Below are 22122 nucleotides of genomic sequence, written 5' to 3' on the forward strand. Positions count from 1 at the left end.
GGCAACCCTAGATTCAATGGACCTGTACTTATGCATCTAAATACACTCCAACATTTCTTAGATGAAAATAGGGAAGTCCTATTCCATAATAACAACAACAATAATTTTATTATTTATACACCACCCATCTGACTAGGTTATCCCAGCCACCCTAGGCAGCTTCCAACAGATATAAAAACATAATAAAACATTAAAAACTTCCCTATACAGGGCTGCCTTCAGATGTCTTCTAAAGGTTCTATAGTTACTTGTCTCCTTGGCCCAAGAGAGAGTGGCTGGGGTCTGGTGGATGGAGGATAAATAAAATAAAATAAAAACAATGGAATAGGATGTCCCTATTTTCATCGGAGTAATGTTGGTAGGTGTGTAAGTGCCCTTGCTTTGAAAGGTAGAGATGCATGTATGCTGCAACTAGTTCTGATTTGAATATATGGGAAACAAAAATGCTTAACTTTGGCTGGATCATGTCTATTTATCTAGGTTCTAGAATGTAACATTATTAATAAATTTTGGAAAAAGTATTTTTTGGTCTACATCCTTTAATAATTTAATATTTAATATGATAGTTCATTGTTATGCACACACACACTGTGTCTCTTACATAGTACCCGCCCCATTGTCCTTTCTAAATTAAAAGCCTGCTTTTGGAAACATCTGAGAATATAAGTGTCTGAGTTGCAGCCCAGTATTACATGCTGTTTTTAGGCCTCCCCTGGTGAAAATAGCCAATTCTCAATTTATTTTCATATTGTCAACAGACAAAGAGGCAGAGGAAAAGTAATTATGAAAACCATATAATTCTATTCTAAACAAATATTGGCTGCTGTCCTACCTTCAGGTGTTTAAATACTACTGTTGCACAATTCCCACCCCAGTTTCTAAGCAGTGTGAGATTCCAGGGGTTTAAGGCCTGTTTACCCATGCTATCCTTTGGGAATGAGACACAGCGGAGACTGTGGTGTCTTTATTATATGTGGTTGACCTAAACATATATACAGCTTAGGGTCTTGTTTCTTCCACAGACACAGCTTAGGATTCGAAAAGACAGCAGCCATTGTACACTGACTCTCTTCACCTTGCTGACTTTAACAGTCTTCAACCTTTCTCCCCCTAGGTCACATTCAGCCAACTTCAAACTCTGCCTTTGTTTTCTCACTAACTATCTTAGAGCTGGAGGAAGGGTCCCACCTACTAACCTCTGGCATAGAGCTCCTCTCCATAGCTATCTTAATGGCTCATTTTTCAGGCAATTACCTCATCAGGAGACTGGCCTGATATTTTTACCCCTGTAGTATCCAGGGGTTCAGAAGGCTTGATTAAATTCCAATACCTACTAGACCCAGGAATTCAGGGTCTCTGGCACCCACAAACTCACAACACTACTTAAGTCAATAGGAGCCAATGTTACTAGTTACAGGATTTGTTGCTCTGTGGGGAAAAGTTGACAATGAAAACTATTTGAAAACCGTATACATTTACAGGTACTTATTATGAACAGTTAATATCTTTCTCTGTGAATGTTTGGGAGTGGGAGCATGAGCATATGGAATTATACCAGAGTTTTGCTTCCTGAGGCACTAAGGTATGTTAAGGACTACAGTGGTACCTTGGGTTACAGACGCTTCAGGTTACAGAGGCTTCAGGTTACAGACTCTGCTAACCCAGAAATAGTACCTCAGGTTAAGAACTTTGCTTCAGGATGAGAACAGAAATCGCGCTGCGGCAGCGCAGTAAACCTTACTTTGTCTAAAAATGCAAGCTAAGGTTCTCAGGATTCTGTAAAAGTTAACATAGTTATCCACTGCACATGGCACAGTAGTTTTCTAAGTCTTCTGCATTTGCTCACTACAGTGGTACCTCGGGTTACAGACACTTCAGGTTATAGACCTGTTTAGGGAAATTTTTAAGATTTAATGCTGTATTGTTTTTAACATTTGATTGGAAGCAGCCCAGAGTGGCTGGGGAAACTCAGACAGATGGACAGGGTATAAATAATAAATTATTATTATTATTATATTAGACGCTTCAGGTTACAGACTCTGCTAAAGCAGGAATAGTACCTTGGGTTAAGAACTTTGCTTCAGGATGAAAACAGAAATTGCGTGGCGGCAGCGGGAGGCCCCATTAGCTAAAGTGCTACCTCAGGTAAGAACAGTTTCAGGTTAAGAACGGACCTCCAGAACAAATTAAGTTCTTAACCCGAGGTACCACTGTACTGCAGATTTATAAGAACCTATTGGATATTTGTCTTGAAGGGCAAGCTGGAGAAACGGTGAAGCAAGGAGCAGGTTGGCTGACAAGTAATGAATGGAACTAAAGTATTACTGCTGGAGACAGCAGCTGTCTGGTTTCTAAGAGACGGAGTGCATTAGCTGCATGGAGGGCATGATTTCTGTAAACCTAATTTAGTTTTCTTTTATGAGAGGATGAGACCTGAGGCTGTAGAAATGTGGAGGGATTCAAGAGGAAATGAAATTTCAGGTCTGACAGGTTATGTGTGTGCGAGAATGATGAGTCAAAGAGTTTGTTGTGTCTGGAGATGAAAGATAACCTGATGATATGTACAGAGCAGAAAGTACTATTTAACTAAGGATGCTGTGTTGCCCATCATGGAGAAGCATGCCCTACTTGGACAACTCAGAAAGCTGCTTTGCTATATTGCTATCCCACAAGGACCATGCTGTTAGAAGACATTTATTATAATTTTGATGTAGTGTTTTCCTTTTAACCTATTCTATTACTTTTAAAAAAACCTCTCTTTGCGCCATAGCATGCACTCTCTGCATCGCTACAAATCATGCCAAATCTATTAATACCCCCCACTTTTGCTTCTCTATTGCACAGCACTGTACATAGATTCCTCTGCTTAACCCCTCAGTAAACATATTGTCCCTCCCTGACCCGACACAGGTCTGAACCCCATCTCCATTAATGTAACAGGGACTGCAGTGCAAAAGGAATGTTAGAAACCAGGACATAAGTGCTAGCGTTATAACCAGTAAAATGAATGCAACAAACCCCATATCTGAATGCAGCCATAGAATCATGCACTTGGAAAGGACTGCCAAGGGAATCTAGTTCAGATCCCAACAAACACAGGAAACTCTCTACGATCACAAAACAAAACGGATTCTCACTTAGAGGTAAAACGAAAACATTGCCATTTATTATCAGAGAATCACAGAGTTGGAAGGGACTCTGGGAATAATTTACTCCAACTACCTGCAATGTAGGAATTTGCAGCTGTTCATTAAGGGGATCAAACCTGCAACCTTGTCAGTATCATGCTCTAGCATAACCTTGGCATTTTCTGGCTATTATTATTACAACACATAACATGCTTACTTGCAGGCAAGCTGTAAAATAAAACTTGACTTAGATACAAGATGTCATTATGTAACATTTACTGTTGGTTTAAATAGATGTTACATAAAACATTTATGGTTTTATTCTTGCTTTACGGAGATAGCTAGGTATTTGCTCTAGCTCCTTTCCCTTTACAATAACTTGAGACAAGTGCCCTTCCTAACTTCACCCTCTATTAATTAGCAGGCTTGTTAAGAGAGTTTTACCTGAAATGTTCCCTCTGGGTGAGTGTTAGGTTCCTTTCTAGCTTTACAAAGGGCCTCATCAGAAGTCTTCACTCAAGACAGCTTCCCTCTGCAGTCACTATGACCTAGAGATAGAAGAGAAATTGGATTCCATTCATATTTAAAGACAAACCAACTTGATTCAATAGGTGAACCAGAACATAGACATTTGAAATTCCCACTTTTCTCAATTTCTGCAGTCAAGCAAGCTAAGGAATTTATTCAAAAGTGCTTATACAGTACTAGGGTAAGCATAAAAATGCATGCATTAGTGAAAATAGCATACAAAAACCACATTTTTGGTAATATTGCTGGTTTAAAAAAAGCCTATTAGGCAAAAGTTGCATACAAAAATGCGCGTACAGTATTGTATTAGGAGAAATGCACACTAAACTGCTGATGATTTTCATTTTAAAAATGCAAACTGATGTGGAAGGATGCAGAACTGAATTTAAGATTATAAATATTATAAATACTGAAAGAAACCAAAATGCACAGATTTGCCCATCCCTACCCTGTCCTCAGCTCTTCCAAAGTCTGATGCTCAAATCACTCACTATGCTCTTGGAAGCCTTCTCAGCTCTCACCTCAAGTAATTTCAGATTCCAGGTGGGCTTCCCCAGCTGCTCCTACTTCAATCTCTCTCTCAGATTTTTTTTTTTTTTTTGGCTTTCAGAGTTTGTTCTTGAGTCCTGGGCTGAAGCTGTTTACAGTACACCAAAGACTGTCCAACTGACTTACTTCAAACAGTGCCAGACCTGACCTAAAATTCCTTTCAGTCAGGACTATCAAGCCAATCCATTTGTTCCTGTTGGAATTCAAAACTTTCATTGGCCTATAATTACGGACCAACAGATTTGAATGGAATGTCCACCAAATGACCAGCCATCAGCTGTCCACATTTGGATGCTACTGCTTGGTGTATATATAAAAATCAAAACACAGCATGTACTCTGCCATCTTCTTAGCAACAGGGATCAACTTTGACAGTTTAACTGTCACTTGCCCCACTGCTGGCTGACCTTGTATATTTCGGCTCTAGTCAATGTAAAATACATGTTTATTCTTCATACAGTTAACTATTTACATTCTGATCAGCATTTAAAGTATTAAAACATTATTACAATAAAACACTTCCCAGAATATGGTTTTTATGCAGAAGAGAAAGCTGTATCTGGAAGAATGGCGGCCTTCGCAATTTGTACTACAAATATTTCAAATAAGACATCTCCCTGCCAACAGAAACAGGAACCAGAAAATATGGCCAAAGACTGATAATTTGTAGAAAACACAAAAACGTGATTTTTAAATTGATAGAGTTCACAATTTTTAAATTGTGAGTTCTTAGGGGTGACACACCAAAAACCAGGTAAAGTTGGTCCAAAGTTGCATTTCAGTCCACCATCTTGCATCAAAATGGTACCCAGCTTCCATGAAGACCACCAGCCTTATTTTGGGAGCACTCATGCTGCATTTGGCAATGATATTTTGAGAGGTGGCCGAACCTATGCCAAAATATGGGCAAAGTCATGCCTAAACCCTGTTTTGTACTGTCATCTTGATTCAAATTACAGCCAACAGTCCAACATTGACAAAAATTCCCACTACAATTCAGGAACCCTTGTGCCAAGTTTGGTGATGATATCTCAGGATGTGGCCATCCTGTAGTTTTTAACCAGTGTCCCCTCCCTTCTCTGATGCCTTCTTGTGTCTCTGACTCCCAGTGGCTTGCACAGCTGTTTGTTGCATGAGCCCTGGCTACAAGCTCCCCAGGCGAATGGTGCCTCTGTGGCTGGCTGGGGGGTGCTTCCCAGGCCCCAGTGGGGCAGTGTGAGGAGGCACCTCTCTTTGGGGCAGGATGGGCAGCTCAGAGACCAGGGCATCAGCTGCGGCTGTCCAGAGGACTCCTCAGGAGAGAAGAGAGGAGAGGAGGCTGAGGGAACACTGTGCAAGGGGGAGTGTTCGAAAAGGGGTGAGAGGCTGCCACCTCTGCAGGCAAGGGGTGACATAACCGGGCTCCTGAGCCCCACAGGGGTGCCACAGTAAGAATGTAGTTGGTCAAGAGCCGTTGACTAGAAAAGGTTGAAAACCTCTGATGTAGAGAACAGACAGACAGACAGACGGACAGACAATCAAGCCACTGTTCAGAATATATAGTAGACACACACCTGCACGATGTGCCCCTAAACTTGCACAACAGAGAGTTCAGTTTATCTTCTGGGTTTCTCTGCTTTGAATCCACTCAGCATCTTTCTCTACATATTACCTTGAAAAAGCACTTCATAGCTACCTTCACTGAGCCATCCATTCTTCTTGGGTCTTTTCCATATGTTTCTGCTGAAAGCCGTTTGCCACAGTTGGCTGTTTCTCCCCCATAGAGATATACGTTGCACTTAAATAAACATGATTATACCCTATGCGAAACTACAGTTTTCTCCAAATGGTAAAAATAAAGCAGCCAAAGTTTAAATTAGATTGTGGGCTGCCCAACAATTTAACTTCCAATTGGCTTGTGGTTCTTCTCCTTAGCAAGGAGATTTATGGCCCTTGAACTGGGGTTGGGGGGAATCTTTCTAAGGAGGACTGACTCTGAAGGTCTGACTCTGACATGCCTGAAAGGGAGACGGAGCTGGATGGATCATCCATAATCTAATCTGGGTGTGTGTGTGTGTGTGTCAGTCAGTCAGTACATAGTGTCAGTCAGAACAATGTATTATTTGTGCAGGTAAGATACTGGAAACATATTTAAAGTTCCAATCCTATGCATACTTTTCTAGGAGTTAAGTCTGACTAAACACAGTGGGACTTGCTCCTGAGTAAGCATGCATTGGGCTGGGCCATCACAGAGCAATCTTGAAGCAGCTTGTAGGATGAAGGGAGCAGTGGGGCTACCACTGTATTCACATCCTTGCCAACTCCTGCTGTTCGGGGTGGAAGGTGGTGGCATGTTTTTCTCATTGCCCCAGCTTCAGGCTGGCACAACAGAGGAACTGTAGATGCTTTGGATCCAGGCAGGCACAGGCAACCTCAGCCCGCCAGATGTTTGGGGACTACAATTCCCATCATCCCTGACCACTAGTCCTGTTAGCTAAGGATCATGGGAGTTGCAGTCCCAAAACATCTGGTGGGCCGAGGTTGCCTATGCCTGATCCAGGGGGTCCATGGCCAGTCAAGATCCACCTTGCCCCCTTTTAGGTGCCTTCTGCCCACTACCACTACCCGGAACCTCTTACTCATGGACCAATGGTCTGACACAATACAAGGCAGCTTCCTACGTTCCTAAACAAGGTAAACATTGACCCCTCTAGCCCAATATTGTCTATTGAACTCTGGCTGTCAGTGACTCTCAGAGTCTCAAGCGGGTCTTTCACAACACCTGTTATTTGACCCTTTTAACACGATATGCCAAGGACTGAACCAGGGATCTTCCGCATGTGAAAAGCATTGTTCTACTGATAAGCTATGGTTCTTTCCTTGGAAGGATATGCCAGCGCTAAAGGGCAAGCCTTCTTTTTAAATGAAGCAGCAGCAAACACAAGTAAGGCCACCCCTTTGCAAAAGCACTTGCCCTCCCTACCCATCACATGAGGATTACGTTTCACTCCCCTATAGCACTGACGATGAAAACTAGTTGTAATTTTTTTAAAAAAACCAAAAACTTAAAAAGAAAGATAATAATTTAGAGATCTCCTTGTCACATTACATATTTATGTGTGCCATTAAGATGATGAAGTATGGCTAACCCTTTGCATGCCTGCTGATATTGCTGTCAAAATTGATCCCCCTCAAGCTATTTTTTTTGCTCTGAAGAGAAAAGGGAAACAGATTTATGCATAACGCACTGGTAGTCTTGTCAGGCAGCTGTGACTGATGTTTGCTCAGTCGGGAACTCTGCTTGTCTGCATCTTCATAATGTGCCACTTGCCCCACAGTAATTATTCCTTTCCCCCCAACCCAGCCCCACTATATTCAGAAAAGATCAGCAGCATCAATTCTTGTGGATCATGCCATTCAGCTAGAATGGGGGATGCTGTGACCTGCGACACTAATTTGGTGTCAGCTGTAGAAGTAGCTAAACAACAGGAACAGGAAATAAGTACCCAAAGCTTGCCAGCTGCCAGCCAAATTCCAACCTGCTTAAATGACTTTCTAGTCCAACTTGCTAAAAACTGTGATCTTGAGTTAAAGATAGCACATTGCAAATAACATAGGGCAAAGGTTGGTTTGAACTGAATGGACCCTTAGTTTTAGTTTACCAAACTTGGAATAGCCACATAAGTCTTGTTTATTTATGGCTTGACAGTACAAAATACTGGGCATCTACTCTAAGGTGCCAAGCACCCTCAATTTTCTAAGCACAAAGAGAGACCAGAAGACCCTTGATAGCAGGTTGCTTGTCTGTTTGGCATGCACAGTATATTTAGGGATATGCTGAAATGAGAGACTGTGGACAAAATAAGGACTTAGCATCTCTCCTTTAAACTGAACAAATGCACTACTGGCAGGCTAGATTCTGGGTTAGGCCCAAAGCCTAACCAGAATTCAGTGTCCACTAAACTTCTAGAAATTAATGTTTGTAGACCAACCTTCGTTTATGTCCCAATGCTTTCTCTACTACGTTAGTATTAGTCATGTTCCACTGATGCAAACTAGAAGTATTAAGTGTCCAAGTGTTCCATTAATGTTGGTACACCAAAGACATGGCTTGATGCTTCTTCCTGGTATCCAGCCTGTTATGCTTGCTGCGATCCCACATGTTCTTTGGACAGACCCTGCTCCATCAATGTGGGCTGCTCCATAAGTGTGAATGCGGCATTGTCCCACCAACCTCAGCCTATTCTCATCCAGCCCTCCTTTTTACTTATGCGTCCAGATGTCAGGGACAGGGCAGAAGAGGAGGGCACTGGAAAGGGGGGTGATGTCAAGGGCCGGGCAGAGAAGGAGTGGTGGAGACCACCTCCCCATCCTGACCCTTCCAGACAGTGTAGATTTACAACAGTGGTTTGTGGGAGGTCACAGCTGTGCTGTGCCTCTCCCAACCGCGGCTCCTATGCCTGCTCTTGAGAGCGGCAGAGGCAGTGGCGGATGGACCAGCGGCCCCAAAAGGAGCCCTTTTGGGTTGCTACTTCCTCCTCCTTCACCTTTGCCACTGTTGGCGGCGGCGGCGGAGGAACGAACAGCCCGAAAGCAGCCCTTTTAGGCTGCTTGTTGTTCCTCTGCCGCTGCCGCCACCACCAGGTTTGTGGTGTGGTGAATCGACTTATACTCGAGTCAATAAGTTTTCCCAGTTTTTTGTGCTAAAATTAGGTGCCTCGGCTTATATTCCGGTCGGCTTATACTCGAGTATATACGGTAGATCCTGACATCCATTAATTTCTTGGGTTTAGGGGGTTCTTCCATCCTCAACTTGTAACAGTATAGTTCCCTAAATAGAAGTGATTTCAGTGAGTAAGTCCTGTGAAACTTCCAGCACTAGGTATTTTCATCTGTTTATTCCTTGGGATGCTTTAATGAATTTAAGCCCTGGGTAGCCCACTTATTAATTGAACCTGAAGCTTCATTTATTAAAAAAAATAAATTAAATTAAAATTTAAAACATCTCACTGCTTGGCTTTAATGAGCACTTGTGTTGGAAACGAATATGTCCCTCCTGTAAAGTTAAACGGACTGAGTTGGACTGCTCAAAATTAAAATGATTTGAAAAGCTAATCTTCTCAATTCCCAAAGCAAGTCATTAGCTGCTTTCATATCACTTAATTTTGCTAATAGAGCGGAATGTAATGTTCTTCACTGCCAAGACAGAACACTTAACTTTAGGGGGAAAGCATATTGTTCTCATTAATGAAAGAAGAAAATAAATTAACAAAAAAGTTTATTTTTATGGCAATTAGGCCTTCTATAGAATCAGCATAAAACCCAGTTTTAATAATTAACCTTATATCTGGAACAGAAAACCAAGGCAAGAGGATAAGCACGATGGTTGCTTTACCGTATACAAGTAAACCTTCCTTTCAACTGTGATGCTCTAGGAATTGATGAAGGCAAAGTTTACAGCAGGGATGAGTCATCTCAGTCCTGGGGTGGGGAACAAATGCAGATGTCTAGGCCTCTTTGTTTGGCCTTCAGATTGTTCTCATGCACACCCTGCTCCACCCCTGATTCACATCCTTATTGAGTGTTTTTGTCTGGCTGGAATGTATCCTGGAATTCTGATACAGCCTCTTACTTGTCTGGATGGAGAGGGATGGTTGGATGAGTGTGTGCAGAAGATAACCTTCTGTGCAAAGGTACAATGTACATTAATTGCTCTGCAAATTCCGCCCTCTAGCTCTACCCACCACTGCAGAGGCATAGCTAGGAGGGACGGTGGGTGGGACACACTAGGCGCCACACCATGGGGGGACGGCACTTACCATGGGCCTGCAGCACACCTGAGCCATGAGTCTCTCCTGGGAGTGATGCGGTAGCTCTGGCACCTGCAGGCTCCACACTGCCCAAATGGCAGTGCGGGGCTTGCATTTGCCCACCGCCTCCCCCTCAGCTGTAGGGCGGCTAAGGGGGAGGCGAAAGGTGGACTCCATGCAAGCTCCGTGCTGCCCGAAACAGCAGCATGGGGCTTGCATGCGCCTGCCGCCTCCCTCCCAGCCACCCTACCACTGAGGGGGAGGTGGCAAGTGGACTCCTTGGAGGCTCCACTGGGTGCCCTGCCCCAGCTCGCCCTGTGCCATGGACAGTTCACGCCACCCCTGGGGTCAGGGCATACGTGCTGCCCCAGGCGCCCTCATGGCTAGCTATGCCACTGCATCATTGGCATGGGTTTCTCAGATGGGAATGCAGCCCTTGGATCATAAAAGGTTCCCCCACCCCTGGTTTAGAGAGAGAGGGCTTCCATGAGGCAGGAAGAGACCATTGCCTCAGGTAGTGCATTGTGGGGGTGGATGAGCACCGTCGTCGCAGCAGAGTTTCTTTCCAATCACAGCCCTTGGATGTGGGATGAGGAAGCACAATCCCTAGCTGAACTGTTTGACTTTTTCCTCGAATGCAAGTTCAGCCCTGGATGAGACCAATCAAAATGCTTTCATTTATATTAATAGTGCAGCTAGGTAACTGTGATCTTTTAAAATTGTAAGTAGTCCAATATATTTGTAATTGTAACCCTCAAGCACTTATTAACCTCTTTATCATGAACACATGTGGGCAAGGAAGGAAGAAATATATTAGAATTCTTGCATAATGTAGGAAGAGATAAAGGAAAGAATAGGCCTTCTTCCCTCTACTCTCATATTATCGATCCGCTCATTACAAATGATCATGTATGAACAAGCACAGAACAGGAAGAGATGTTGCAAGTCCCAGGTGGGCAGATGCAGACAGATATGAGATCATAGTATCGGTTTCCTACTCATGCAACTCCCTACACAATTACGTAGCTTTCTACATAGTTGTTATGCTCTGGATCTAGTCAAGTCTTCAATATGCTCCTGGGAGGCTCATAAACAGAGCATGATGTAATAGCAGTAGAGAGGATCCTCTGATCCTATAGATATGGGAAGTGTTCTAGTAACAGGTAAATGCATCTGCCGCCTACTGAAATTTGAAGAACCAGGATTCATTAATGAGTGGCTTTTGAAAACTAATGAAAGCCTGATCAATTGTTTACAATGGAGGTTTAAAGCTAATTGTTTTCCTCTCCTTGTCTGAAGTTATACATGCAAGAATCTAAGTTGTTAGTATGAATTACAATGTTTCCAGCAGTGCATATTGTTCCACATTATCTTGTGTCTCCTTGCACCAGTACATAACAAAAAGGCTCCATTTTTCAATGAAGTGATTATTCTTCCCCATACTCTTTGTATTGTCCTCCAGTGTTAGTGCATTGATTATTTCCACCAAGTGTAACTAATAGTTGTGTTGGCTATTAGCAGTCCTCTAACGAGACTAAATCTTTAGCATAGCTATTAGATATGCTGGTAAGTCACACCTAATAGTGATTTCTATCTATTATAACAGCTGTTCAGTAATATCATATCTTTGAGCAAGACCAAAAAACATGGTATCTATCACCATTAATTGCTTTAGACTTCCAACATAAACTATTTAATCTTCCATAAATATTGAGGGTGTTCAATCAATCAATCAATCAATCAATCAATCAATATTTCACAGCAGTGCTGTTTGTTTGCTGTGAAACCTACTGCCACAAATATTTTCATGCAGATACAGGCATTTCATGTCACAGATCTCTTCGTGTTGAGCTTGATAGGTTTTAATTGCTGTTATCTATATTCATAATACCATATATTTCGCTCCGTAATTTCTGAGACTGATCTTTTAGCATTAGAGATTCGAATTCGGTGTTTTCTCAAATAGGGCCATGTTTTAACTTCTGGGTAGTTCATAGTTGTCCAATATAAAGGATCTGTTTCTAAACAATTTTTAATCTCAGTCAATCTATACATTTTCCAGAAATGAAAATTGCCTGGCAAAGTTGCTTTTTTACATTTATTCTTTATAAAATAAAGTTGTTATTGGGGATAATCCAGGATTTAATTTTCTCTTGACTTTACTGTGTAGCAAGCAAAGCTTTTGTACACGGGATAGTTCTAATCAACTCTTCTTAAATAAATAAATAAATAAACCCCCAAAATAGTGTTCTCTTTTGCATGTGGGATGGACATATAGTTCACCGGGTCCAGAAAATCCTGTTGGCAACTGTTTTCTCGCCATCTTTGGTACCCTCCCCTGGACATTTTCCGATTTGTTAATATCCTTTTAACACTGCAGTGCCCATAACTGGACACAGTACTCCAAGGTGAGGTCTGACCAAACAATAATAATGTTCTTTTTCTCACAGTCTTTGCACAGAACTCTGTTGATGCAACCTAAGATTGCATTAGCTTTTTTGTTGCCACATGACATTGGTCATGTTTAGCTAATATATATAACGTAGTATGTACAACTGCTGCTGCCATTCCCAAGAGTCAGGGAGATTCATTGTTAAGATGGGCAAAGTTTGTTTCACCCGCTGCTTCCAATAGGCTGGAAACTGTGGGAGTTCTGTTGGGTCTTGAATGTGTCTGCAGAGATTCAATGAAATGTAAAAAGACAGTGCATAGTTTCACCATTTGCCCTCTACAAAATACAGACTTCAGCCAAGACCAGAAGATTCTAGAAGTGTCTCCTTTGGCTCCACCAGGCAAGCAAGTAATTGAAGAAAGAATAGGGAGGACTTTGATCTCAGTGAGGTGCTAATTTGTAAGATCTGGAGGCTGTTAAGAACTTAGGAAGCAAGGAATCAGTACATAAACAATGACCTTTATCTCGAAGGCCATTACTGACGCATTACTCTCTGGATACATTCATTTACACAAGTTTTTGAAGACAAGACAATGTGTCAATAAAGGAATTAGACCAGACACCTTGAGTCCATCACATTTATCTCAGTTTGCTGACAGGAACAGTAGGTGACACTAAGTCACAGAAAATACTTCAAAGTCTCCTGGGCCCTAGGTTTTCCACAGAAGCCAAACAACATTTACTGCTTTGGTAACAACAAACAATGTGTTGGGATAATGCAGCTGTAAGATGAAAGCCTAGTCCACTTAGCAAAAACAAAGCTTTCACATCCAGTATTCTTTAACCAGATTTAATTCAATTGCCGTTGGCTTTTGAAAATTGAAATTATTTCTAACTTTCATCTTGACCATTTTGAAAGGAACACTTATTTTTTAAAGGGATGTAGCAAGGTTGAGAACTAGGATGTTTAAAGCCATGAAAAGCCAGAGTATTTGCTTCATGCTGTTTAGAACAAACACAGCATGTGGTGTGACTAAAAGGTAAGGATCATTTACCAGGGGAAAAAACCCTAATTTTCTCTGTAATAATTTGGACTTCTGCAAACAGTAAGTTTTTCTTCCCAACCCTCCCCAATATACAGTTTATAATTGTTTGTAGCAATGGAATAGTCCTCAAAATTGTGCAGGGCTTCCAAGATGCTATGAAATAGAAAACCCAGGTGAGCTGAGCGTGCTTTTAATAAAGAACCAGGTTCTCCCTTGAATAAATATCCTGTTTACTTAATGCTGTTGGTGGTCAAATCTAAAACTGGCAGGGTCTTTCAATAAAAAAAGAAAAAGAACATTTTGTTCTGCATTTAACCTACCAGAAAACTGAAACATCAGTCATTTGAAAAGTGATTCTGATAAACAACAGCAACAATTCTATTATCACCTCTTTTAAGTCCTGCTGGCCTCACCACCTAAGACTGTAGCTACAATAAGGCCACTGAGAAACAAGGATAAACTGGCATGCAATGTCAGCAGAAGTACAATACTTACTTAAAACAAAGTAAAATTATATGAAGAACAACCAATACTTTAAAACAATGCAAAAAGCACTTAATAAAAGAGGTTGTTAAAACAGCATATAGTTTATTTTATTGACCCCAGTGTAGGCCTGTTGACTTTCGGTTGAGGAAGGCGACGAGTAAAGCTTCTTGTCCTTGAGCTCCATGGTCTGTTTTAATTTGTTTTAATTTTGAATAGTTTTAAAGTCAGTTGACTCAGCTGTTAAATGTTAATTGAAACATACAGGCAATGAGCATATCTGTTTTATCTATTTTACTTTTACATGGGCTTAAAAGCCATATATTTTAATTGGAGGGCAGGCAGTGGGACAACGATTGTTTTGACTCAGCGCTTAGCTCAACTGAAGGAGACTGCAGTTTTAATATGGCTACCACACAAGCACAGACCTGCAGTGCTTCAGATAAATCGTCCGGAACTCCATTGCCAAATTTAGTCCAGAAATCTATGCTAGACTCTTGTGAATCAACAACTGGAGCAGCTAGAGCAAGAGAGGCAGAAGTGACTGTAAAGCATTTGTGGCAAGATGCAATTCATTTGTCTTCTACGGACAGTCCTGGTTCTTTACATGCTGAATGTGCAAGAAATGGGACGGGAGATGCCTGATCTCAAATAAGATATTTTGCAGCATATTCCTCTAATGAAAGCTTAACCAACTTTAATCTGATAACTTTCATTTGATCAATTGATCCGGACTTGTCAGGAGCCAATACATATGCTCCCAAGCAACCTCAGCTTCCTCCATATAACAAAACCTCAACCATGCATAGTAACAATTTTGGCATAATAGACTCGGCCACAACAGAGGCTAAAACTCCTTCACCATGGGAACTTTCACGTGACCAATGTCTCTTGACAAAACATACAGCAGAGGGAATCTCTAGCAGAACCAACATATTGGAAAATGAATTTCCAGTTCGAATGCCATCATTAATACTTCTATAGTAAAGTACTACGGCTAGTCATCCTCATCCTCATTGTCACTGTCAATCATCAAGTGCGTTTATAAATCACTTCCCATAAAACAACCTTAAGCAATTCAACTATCTGCATTTAAAAGGCTTGTGGGAAGAGGAAGGTCTTCAACAGGTGCTGAAGTATTTCCACACAGCAAACACTACTGTACCAGATAGGCATTTCTTTATTAGTAAGATTAGTTGTTAATGTGGTGATTAATGTTTCCTCAACAGGAGCTAATAGTCGAGACTGATCTTAAGTATTAGTCATAAGATGGAGGAAGGGACTTATGTAAGGCATGGAAAGTAATAATAATAATTTATTTATACCCCGCCCATCTGGCTGGGCTTCCCCAGCCACTCTGGGTGGCTTCCAACAAAAGATTAAAAATACATTAAAGCATCAGTCATTAAAAGTTTCCCTAAACAGGGCTGCCTTCATATGTCTTCTAAACGTCAGATAGTTGTTTCTTTCTTTGACATCTGAAGGGAGGGCGTTCCACCAGGAAGGCCCTCTGCCTGGTTCCCTGCAACTTCACTTCTCACAGTGAGGGAACCTCCAGAAGGCCCTCAGAGCTGCACCTCAGTGTCCAGGTAGAACGATGGGGGTGTAGACGCTCCTTCAGATATACTGGGATCAAAAGAAGCATTTTGGGGGACAGAGAAGAATGAAGCATAGAGAGAAGAATGAGCTGAAGGCTGGAAGTATCTTGGGTCCAAACTAGAGATGACTTTAACTTGAAGTCTATGGTTTGTTTTTAACCATATTCCCCCAGCAATGATTTTCATTGGGACAGCTGCGCACAGGGAGGGGAAGTTAATCCTTTGCTTCCTTGCTGTGGTCATGATGAAAATTCCTACTGCTATAGCTCTTAATAATAGCATTGCCATGTTTAGCATCAAGGTTGGCAGTGGATCTGCTGCCTGGTAGGCATGCAAGTGCTGCTTCCCCTCCACCTATGCTCGGCTTCTAAATAAGCCAAATATATATATATCACAAAAACAGCAATCATAATTCTTCAGAATTATGATTCAAAATTCAGAAGCCAAATCCAGATAGCGCTGCCCCTGGATCTTTCCACTGCTCAGGGAAGTGGGGTGCTTGTAAAAACAGTAAGTGTCATTACAGCATATAAAACTTTCTTTATATTGTTATATTGTTTAACAGATTATTGCAACCTGATTAACTGATTCTTTTGGCTTGGCCAGTATAGATCTCAGACCAAGAGCTGCAAGACAGTTTTGCAGAAGAGGATAGAGAAAGCAAGGGCTGTGTAGCTCCTTAAAGCTTCCACATCTTCCTCAAGTCCCTCATGTTGTTCTTACAACAGCAAGAGGATTTGATACAGTGCTTCTCCCCTTCCTATTCCTCCCCCTTTATCCCCAACTCTTCTAGCTGAGTTATGCTGGAGCTACAACTCAAGTCTGAACTGCGCAAACGTTGTTCTTTTGGCACACTAGGAAAGTTTATGGGCTAGGTCGCTTCTCCACCCCCCTCTCCTGCTAAAGCACTACTTTTTAAAAAGAGCAAACTGCCTGTATTTACACTGTCACTCCTGAAAGTTCCACGTAGATTATTATCTATGTACCAGGCTGACGAACAGTTTCAGCCTGCCAACAGTCACTCCAGAATAAAGTATATATAATTTTAACTTATACTTATGATTGTCGGCAACCGGCTCCCAAACACTTTATTCAGTAAACAACTTGCACATTAGACAGAATGGTGATCAGACTAACAGTCTTTTCACTGTAGTATGTGTGTGTGTGTGTGTGTGTGTGTGTGTGTGTGTAAGCACGTGCACCCACACAACCATCCTATGTTTCAATATGAAGTTTGCCAGCCATGGGCAAGCTTATTATTTAGTAAGTATAGACCAGCAGTCTAAATGCGGTTTTCAGAAGTTATCCTGTCCCAAAATGAAAATTTTCAAGGGCTAATATGAATTTTGATTGTGAACCTATAAGATAAATAGGATCATCTTAAAAGATGGTCCTGGTTGCGGGCAGGCCCTCAACTCAGACTCCCCCCCCCCCCGGCGTGGGTGGAGTAATACCCTCACGCCAGGGTGGCACCACGATCACCCCAGGCCTATTGGCCAATCATTTTGAATGGGGTGATTGTGAGGGGGTATAAAGGCTGCAGCACGACGTGTGCCAAGCACCTGCTTCGCACTGTCCGAAGTCCGATTGAGGGGCTAGAGCCATGCTAGGCCTCTGGGAACACCGAGGAAAGCTGCAGGTGGGTTCCCCTGATGTGGCTCCCTCTTTTGGTGGTTTACCCTTACTGACTTCCTGCAAAGGGGGCAGGAGTCTGATATAGTCTTTTGCCAATGCCTAAGCCAATACTGCTCACATTTGCTGTAATCAATAAAGTTGTGACCTAAATTTTGCCCAACAACCTTAAACCAAAATTCTGTGTCAGTGTGAATTTCTTTATTCTAACAGGGGGGCTGGCTTGGGGGCCTTGACACGCAAGTACTGGGCAATTTGACACAGTCTGTTTCTTCTATATATAAGCAGTCTCCCCCACCCCCACCTCCCGGCCACACCACCCAAACATGGAAAATTCACTAACATGGACTTGAGGATCGAAGACACCACTAGTCATTCTCATGGCTACAGTGGTTTGGAAGTGTCATGAGATCAGTGGTATTTTCAGATCAAGTGACAGACTTCCCCTCACCCATCATTGAAAGGAATGCTTGTGCCCAATCTTAATTGTGAAAATGTTTTGATTGCTTTTATTGTTCATGCCTTAGCTCTACACTTAATAGAGTTGGGTTTTCTTTCTTTTTTTGGCAATGGAATGCCTTTGCGTATTTAGGAAATAATATGTCCAGGATGGGTCACATGCAAAGATTTGTTCATGCATCTGGAAGATTCCTACCACTTGCACCTCCAGAAAGGTTGGCAGTTCTTTTGGAGTGGCATCCAATGGGACACAAGAGACTGCAGTCACAAGTGAAAATGTTCAACACTTCCATTTCATATGGAAGCATTTTAGGTTTACACATACACTGAGCTTTGGGGGTCTCAGCCAAAAATATAATCCTGAGCATTATAGTTCAGTCTTTTCAGGTGATTTACATTGCTCAATGAGAAGTATTACCCAGCACTTGATCATTCCTGTTGCTAAATGAGAGGCATTATACAGTGGTGGACAATTCCTTTGTGTTAATTCTCGCCTATCTCTATTACCGTAGGTGAAGAGAGACAGGAGAGGATGAATACACCATCTTAATAGCATTTTCATGTTGTATGAGAGTTTGGTGAATCCTGCCATCAAGATAATCTCTTAATCAAAATGTGTCAGGAAGAACAGGGATGTTGCAAAACTCAGCACAAATGCATGACTTGATTTGAATTACCGTATATTGCATATGAATCACCAGCCTGAATAGTTTGCAGCAAAGGGCTTTATGTTTCTGGATGGGGACCTGATATTGTGCAGGAACATCGTGGCAGAGATGGGCTGTTGTAGCTTAAAGGTAAAGGTAAAGGGACCCCTGACTATTAGGTCCAGTCGTGGCCGACTCTGGGGTTGCGGCGCTCATCTCGCTTTATTGACCAAGGGAGCCGGCGTACAGCTTCCGGGTCATGTGGCCAGCATGACTAAGCCGCTTCTGGTGAACCAGAGCAGCGCACGGAAACGCCGTTTACCTTCCCGCTGGAGCAGTACCTATTTATCTACTTGCACTTTGACGTGCTTTCGAACAGCTAGGTTGGCAGGAGCAGGGACCAAGCAACGGGAGCTCACGCCGTCGTGGGGATTCGAACCGCCGACCTTCCGATTGGCAAGTCCTAGGCTCTGTGGTTTAACCCACAGCGCCACCCACGTCCCTGTTGTAGCTTACTGTGGGGGAAAAGGTGAGGCAGTGGGGAGGTTGGCATGATGCAAATACACTGGCATCAGTGCTTTCCTCCTTGACCATCCACCTTCTGGTAAGTAGCAGTGACCCATCTGATGGGAAGCCTGCACAGCAGAACTACCCCACCACCAGTCAAGCCACTTCTGCACCCAATAGAGAATAAGTAGGCCCATTCCTTTATTTATCTCCCTATTGGAGCCTTATAGGCAGCTCTGCACCCATACAGGTTTGCTCCTAAGAACAGAATACATTTCTCCACTTGTAGACCAAGTAGTGATGCATTTGAAAGTACATCAACAGTTCTACTGTTGGTTTACACACACAAAAATCCTTCTTATGTACTTTATTATTTTTAATCTCTTGTTTGCGGTTTACAGTGTTCTGCTGTCTTCAATTTGTGGCCATTCGCTAACCACCAGTTGTGATTCTCTGCCAGAAGCTGTCCCCATTACAGAAGCTCTTCTGGGCAGCCACAAAGATTTGGAGAATTGGGATGCAGTGGAATATTTACAGTGGGATTGTTCAGCTGTTGAGAGAAACAAAACAAAACCAACAACAACTAAACAGCAACGCTCTAAAATGGTAAACGCCGGTGAAGAAACAACAAGCAGGAGTAAATTTCTGGACACTGTGCAACAAATCTAACCATTTTATCATGTCAAATCTGACAGACTAAAGACTTGTCTAATCTGGGTATGTGTAAGATGATGCTGGAAACTGAATTCTCACAAGACCTACTGAAATCCAGCTTGCCTCCTCCAGCTACTACCATAAATGACAGATGGAGGAGGGCATTGCAAAGAGCATCGCCTCCCACATCCCCATTGATTGCTCTTCCTTTGTACCATGCATACTAGTAGTGCATGGTTCAAGAAGGTCTTTTCAGGCGCCATGAAGTAGTAGCTAGTATGGTGCAAAATAGAGGGCTGGACCGCAGTGCAGTTGTTAATATTTATGCTAAGCATTATATGGATATAAAAAGCAAGACAGCCTGCAGGCTCACCATCTAAAAGCTATGATGCAAAAGGAAACAAGAGCAAAGAGGAGGAAAGCAAGACTTGGAGACTATGGACTAAGACCTGCATACCTATCTTTGACCACACAGGACCAGAAAGCCGCAAAAGAAGATGGGGGAAAGGTAAACCCACAGAGGCTGTATACATACAATACATTTAAAGCACTTTTTAGGACCCCCTTGAAAGAATCTTTGGAACTGTAGTGTGTTAAGGGTGCTGGGAACTTTAGCTCGGTGAGCGGTAAGCTACAGTTCCTAGCATTTTTTGGCGGGGGAGGATGTGCTTTAAATGTGTGTACATAGCCAGAGACTATGGTGTTAAGTGGTATACAAACTGTTGAAACAAACTATTGCCCAAACATAGTCTATGGGGACAGTCAACAAACTACCCATAAAGCACAATCCTATTCAAAGCAAATATTACTTGATTCAGTGGGTCTTACTCTCAAGTAAGTGTATATAGGATTGTGGCCTTAATGAAGGAGTGATACTTTTCTCCCTTTCCCTGCCTCCATGACACAAGATTCAAGATCCAAGCCCAAATAAGAAATTTGTCCCCAATGTCAGCTTCCTAAAATTACAACATCTGTTTTTATTTGGTGTGCCTCCAAATCAGAATTTGAGAAGCCAGCTGGAAAGCACACATATGTACTGTAGGCACTCCCCAGCAAGGCTGTTACCTTCCTGCAGTGCCCTTACTGATGGGATGGGATATATATATATATATGCGCACAAAGTTTACAGTTTACAGCTAGGGAGTACAGAGGAGCTTGGGCAGAACTACACCATATATTGAAAGTGCATCCAGCACACATTTAAAACACATGATTTAAAGCACATGGCAAAGGATAATGGGAACTGTAGTTTCTGTGGGAGTCAAACCTAACACTGCAAGTTAGTATATGAAGGGGTTAAGGACCACAGAGTTCTAATTGCTGAAGTAGTGTCAGATATGCCACATCTCCTCTTCTCCTAAGAGGGACGAAGTAAGTCTTGTTTCCTGTTTCTCTTCTCCCTCCTCCTCTCTTCACACTGCATGCAATGGAGTCAGACATGCCTCAACATGGGTATCTGTGTCAAACACGTGTCTGAGGCTGCCTTTGCTATATTTTTCTACCTAAGAACATAGACCTGCATTTCTTTTTGCTACATAACATAACACATGATTGTGACCTTGGATCAAGTAAGTAAATCATTTTTGAACTTACTTCAGAGTGTGGTCTGTTTCATGGCATTAGGGTATTATTATTAATTCATTTTATACACCGCCCTATACCCGGAGGTCTCAGGGCGGTTCACAAACAAGACCACAACATATAAAATCAAACCAAAAACAATAACCCAATAAAAAAACCCCAAAAGAGCCACATTCTAAAAGGGTGTTGGATGTCAATAAGATCAACCAAAGGCTGGGTTAAAAAGGAATGTTTTTCCCTGGTGCCTAACGGTGTATAATGAAGGCGCCAGGCGAACCTCCCTGGGGAGAGCATTCCACAGATGGGGAGCCACTGCAGAGAAGGCCCGTTCTCGTGTTGCTACCCTCCAGACCTCTCTAGGAGGCGGCACATGGAGGAGGGCCTCGGAAGATGATCTCAGGGTCCGGGTAGCTTCATATTGGAAGAGGCGGTCCTTGAGGTATTGTGGTCCTGAGCAGAGGGTGGGGGGCAGCTACCTTAAAGCAGCTGGAGTGTATTAAAAATGGTTTAAAAGCCTATCCCTATGCTTCACTAAATCTGCCTAATGATGGATTTATTCATGCTGTACTCATGAAGATTGAACTTGATTATAAATGTTCTCCAAACCGCTCCTTACCCAACAAAGGGGACATGGCACTTACTGGTCCTTGGTCATGAATATGGGCTGCAAATAATTGTTAGGCTTTACACAGAGGCTTCTACCAGCCTCTTTCCTTGCAAAAGATAGAATATAGATCTTAATCATTAAATGCCTGAGAACTACTTGGGGAATGGCATAGATTGCCTTACCTCACGTGTAGGGCAAGATACTTGGATCTAACACCGCTATGTCCTACTAATGCTATTGAATCAATTCCCTCCTGCTAAATTAATTTAACTTAATTAGCACAACAGATTACAATGCATGTTAAAGCAAGTTTGCGTAAGAGACCAACAGTGATGAGTGAAACCTAAGTACTAGGACTTCAGCCATCCAGCATGAAGCTTTAACAAGCAGGCAAGTCAGGCTTTTAAGTTGTGCAAAAAATCTGAACGATCATATTAGATAGGTTCACGCATTCATACATAGTATTGAATATTTACAATCACAGTCCGCAAAGATGATATTTACCATGTCCAGGGAACAAAC

General features: G+C 42.3%; 1 long non-coding RNA gene across 2 annotated transcripts in view; it reads right to left on the minus strand.

Annotated features, from left to right (window-relative positions):
• Positions 1-4603, minus strand: part of LOC310762776 — a 48149-nt gene extending 43546 nt beyond the window's left edge. Inside the window, exons 1-2 of one of the 2 annotated variants that reach the window (XR_014548162.1) lie at positions 4105-4603; positions 3573-3676 (exon numbers count right to left, since the gene is read on the minus strand). This is a non-coding gene — a long non-coding RNA (uncharacterized lncRNA). The remainder of the gene's footprint in view (positions 1-3572; positions 3677-4104) is intronic. The other variant, XR_014548163.1, reaches the window with a different exon arrangement.
• Positions 4604-22122: the final 17519 nt, after the last annotated feature.

Source organism: Podarcis filfolensis, assembly GCF_964270895.1.
Source record: "Podarcis filfolensis genome assembly, chromosome: 5".
Lineage (NCBI taxonomy): Eukaryota > Metazoa > Chordata > Lepidosauria > Squamata > Lacertidae > Podarcis > Podarcis filfolensis.